This window comes from Phycodurus eques, unplaced genomic scaffold, assembly GCF_024500275.1.
Source record: "Phycodurus eques isolate BA_2022a unplaced genomic scaffold, UOR_Pequ_1.1 contig_882, whole genome shotgun sequence".
In the NCBI taxonomy this organism is placed as follows: Eukaryota; Metazoa; Chordata; class Actinopteri; order Syngnathiformes; family Syngnathidae; genus Phycodurus; species Phycodurus eques.
The window spans coordinates 1-3,975 of NW_026904878.1; the positions used below are offsets into that span (position 1 = coordinate 1).

Consider the following 3,975-nt stretch of genomic DNA (forward strand, 5'->3'; position numbering starts at 1 on the left):
CTTTGAAAACTCTACTTTAAAACCCGAAACCCTACTTTTAAAACCTACTTTGAAAGCCTTACCCTTTTCAGACAGTATGTGATGAGGTGGCCGAGAGGTTAAGGCGATGGACTGCTAATCCATTGTGCTCTGCACGCGTGGGTTCGAATCCCATCCTCGTCGATATTTAGTCTTATGTTGTGTCGTAACACCAAGCCGTCTTGAAACCCGAACCCCACTTTGAAACTCGAACTCCACTTTAAAAAACTACTTTGAAACCCAAACCTTACTTTTAAAACCCTAACCCTACTTTGGAACACTACAATAAAACCTAAACTCTGCTTTGAAACCCGAACCCTGTTTTGAAACCAGATTTTTTGAAACCCTAACCCTTTTAAACCATACTTGGAAACCTTAACCCTCATTTGAAACACTACTTTAAAACCCAAACCCAACTCTAAACCAAAAACCCTCTTCTGAAAACCTAACCCAACTTTGAAACTCTACTTTAAAACCCGAACCCTACTTTTAAAACCTACTTTGAAAGCCTTACCCTTTTCAGACAGTATGTGATGAGGTGGCCGAGAGGTTAAGGCGATGGACTGCTAATCCATTGTGCTCTGCACGCGTGGGTTCGAATCCCATCCTCGTCGATATTTAGTCTTATGTTGTGTCGTAACACCAAGCCCGTCTTGAAACCCTACTTTGAAAGCCTTACCCTTTTCAGCCCTAATGTGATGAGGTGGCCGAGAGGTTAAGGCGATGGATTGCTAATCCGTTGTGCTCTGCACGCGTGGGTTCGAATCCCATCCTTGTCGATATTTAGTCTTATGTTGTGTCACAACCCCAGCCCGTCTTGAAACCCTACTTTGAAACCCGAACCCCACTTCGACCCCATAAGTGATGAGGTGGCCGAGAGGTTAAGGCGATGGACTGCTAATCCATTGTGCTCTGCACGCGTGGGTTCGAATCCCATCCTCGTCGATATTTAGTCTTATGTTGTGTCGTAACACCAAGCCCGTCTTGAAACCCTACTTTGAAAGCCTTACCCTTCTCAGCCCATATGTGATGAGGTGGCCGAGAGGTTAAGCGATGGATTGCTAATCCGTTGTGCTCTGCACGCGTGGGTTCGAATCCCATCCTTGTCGATATTTAGTCTTATGTTGTGTCACAACCCCAAGCCCGTCTTGAAAACCGTACTTTGAAACCCGAATTCCACGTTGACCCCATAAGTGATGAGGTGGCCGAGAGGTTAAGGCGATGGATTGCTAATCCATTGTGCTCTGCACGCGTGGGTTCGAATCCCATCCTCGCGATGTTTTGTCTTATGTTGTGTCGTAACACCTAGCCCGTCTTGAAACCCTACTTTGAAACCCGAACCCCACGTTGACCCCATAAGTGATGAGGTGGCCGAGAGGTTAAGGCGATGGACTGCTAATCCATTGTGCTTTGCACACGTGGGTTCGAATCCCATCCTCGTCGATATTTAGTCTTATGTTGTGTCATAACACCAAGCCCGTCTTGAAACCCGACTTTGAGACCAACACGAACTCCACTTTGAAACCAAAACCTTACTTTTAAAACCCAAACCCAACTAGGGAACAAAAACTCAACTTTGAAAACCGAACCCTGTTTTGAAACCAGATTTTTTGAAACCCTAACCCTTTTAAACCATACTTGGAAACCGTAACCCTCGTTTGAAACACTAATTTGAAACCCAACCCAACTCTCAACCACAAGCCCTCTTCTGAAAACCTAACCCCAACTTTGAAACTCTACTTTTTAACCCGAAACCCTACTTTGAAACTCGAACTCCACTTAAAAAACTACTTTGAAACCCAAACCTTACTTTTAAAACCCTAACCCTACTTTGGAACACGAATCCCACTTCTACCTCATAAGTGATGAGGTGGCCGAGAGGTTAAGGCGATGGACTGCTAATCCGTTGTGCTCTGCACGCGTGGGTTCGAATCCCATCCTCGTCGATATTTAGTCTTATGTGTGTCGTAACACCAAGCCGTCTTGAAACCGACTTTGAAACCCGAACCCCCACTTTGAAACTCGAACTCCACTTTAAAAAACGACTTTGAAACCCAAACCTTACTTTTAAAACCCTAACCCTACTTTGGAACACTACTATAAAACCTAAACTCTACTTTGAAACTCGAACCCTGTTTTGAAACCAGATTTTTTGAAACCCTACCCTTTGAAACCATACTTGGAAACCTTCACCCTCATTTGAAACACTACTTGAAACCCAAACCAACTCTAAACCAAAAACCCTCTTCTGAAAACCGAACCCAACTTTGAAACTCGACTTAAACCCGAAACCCTATACTTTTAAAAACCTACTTTGAAAGCCTTACCCTTTTCAGCCCATATGTGATGAGGTGGCCGAGAGGTTAAGGCGATGGACTGCTAATCCATTGTGCTCTGCACGCGTGGGTTCGAATCCCATCCTCGTCGATATTTAGTCTATGTTGTGTCGTAACACCAAGCCCCTCTTGAAACCCTACTTGAAACCCGAACCCCACTTCCACCCATAAGTGATGAGGTGGCCGAGAGGTTATGGCGATGGACTGCTAATCCATTGTGCTCTGCACGCGTGGGTTCGAATCCCATCTCGTCGATATTTAGTCTTATGTTGTGTCGTACACCAAGCCGTCTTGAAACCCTACTTTGAAAGCCTTACCCTTCTCAGCCCATATGTGATGAGGTGGCCGAGAGGTTAAGGCGATGGACTGCTAATCCATTGTGCTCTGCACGCGTGGGTTCGAATCCCATCCTCGTCGATATTTAGTCTTATGTTGTGTCGTAACACCAAGCCCCTCTTGAAACCCTACTTTGAACCCGAACCCCACTTCGACCCCCATAAGTGATGAGGTGGCCGAGAGGTTATGGCGATGGACTGCTAATCCATTGTGCTCTGCACACGTGGGTTCAAATCCCATCCTCGTCGATATTTAGTCTTATGTTGTGTCGTAACACCAAGCCCTTCTTGAACCGACTTTGAAACCCGAACTCCACTTTACAAAACTACTTTGAAACCCAACCTTACTTTTAAACCCTAACCCTACTTTGGACACTACTATAAACCTAACTCTACTTTGCAAACTCGAACCCTGTTTTGAAACCCAGATTTTTTGAAACCCTAACCCTTTGAAACCATACTGAAACCTTAACCTCATTTGAAACACTACTTTGAAACCCAAGCCCACTCTAAACCAAAAACCTCTTCTGAAAACGCTAACCCACTTTGACTCTACTTTAAACACCGAAACCCTACTTTTAAAACCTACTTTGAAAGCCTTACCCTTTTCAGACATATGTGATGAGGTGGCCGAGAGGTTAAGGCGATGGACTGCTAATCCGTTGTGCTCTGCACGCGTGGGTTCGAATCCATCCTCGTCGATATTTAGTCTTATGTTGTGTCGTAACACCAGCCCTCTTGAAACCCTACTTTGAAACCCGAATCCCACTTCCACCCTCATAAGTGATGAGGTGGCCGAGAGGTTAAGGCGATGGACTGCTAATCCATTGTGCTCTGCACGCGTGGGTTCGAAATCCCATCCTCGTCGATATTTAGTCTTATGTTGTGTCGTAACACCAAGCCGTCTTGAAACCCGACTTTGAAACCCGAACCCCACTTTGAAACTCGAACTCCACTTAAAAACTACTTTGAAACGCCAAACCTTACTTTTAGTAACCCTAACCTACTTTGGAACACTACAATAAAACCTAAACTCTGCTTGAAACCCGAACCCTGTTTTGAAACCAGATTTTTTGAAACCCTAACCCTTTTAAACCATACTTGGAAACTTAACCCTCATTTGAAACACTACTTTGAAACCCAAACCCAACTCTAAACCAAAAACCCTCTTCTGAAAACCTAACCCAACTTTGAAACTCAACTTTAAAACCCGAAACCCTACTTTTAAAACCTACTTTGAAAGCCTAACCCTTTTCAGACAGTATGTGATGAGGTGGCCGAGAGGT

At 44.6% G+C, this 3,975-nt stretch overlaps 6 non-coding genes across 6 annotated transcripts; all 6 read left to right on the top strand.

Moving 5' to 3' along the window:
- Positions 1–80: 80 nt before the first annotated feature.
- On the top strand, positions 81–162 carry trnas-gcu (transfer RNA serine (anticodon GCU)). Its single transcript has one exon. It is a non-coding gene; the product is annotated as a tRNA-Ser (tRNA).
- Positions 163–550: 388 nt separating this feature from the next.
- trnas-gcu (transfer RNA serine (anticodon GCU)) lies at positions 551–632 on the top strand. The gene has a single exon. It is a non-coding gene; the product is annotated as a tRNA-Ser (tRNA).
- Positions 633–881: 249 nt separating this feature from the next.
- Positions 882–963, top strand: trnas-gcu (transfer RNA serine (anticodon GCU)). The gene has a single exon. It is a non-coding gene; the product is annotated as a tRNA-Ser (tRNA).
- Positions 964–1,379: 416 nt separating this feature from the next.
- On the top strand, positions 1,380–1,461 carry trnas-gcu (transfer RNA serine (anticodon GCU)). Its single transcript has one exon. It is a non-coding gene; the product is annotated as a tRNA-Ser (tRNA).
- A 902-nt stretch (positions 1,462–2,363) lies between these two features.
- On the top strand, positions 2,364–2,445 carry trnas-gcu (transfer RNA serine (anticodon GCU)). Its single transcript has one exon. It is a non-coding gene; the product is annotated as a tRNA-Ser (tRNA).
- Positions 2,446–2,689: 244 nt separating this feature from the next.
- On the top strand, positions 2,690–2,771 carry trnas-gcu (transfer RNA serine (anticodon GCU)). Its single transcript has one exon. It is a non-coding gene; the product is annotated as a tRNA-Ser (tRNA).
- The last annotated feature ends 1,204 nt before the right edge of the window (positions 2,772–3,975 follow it).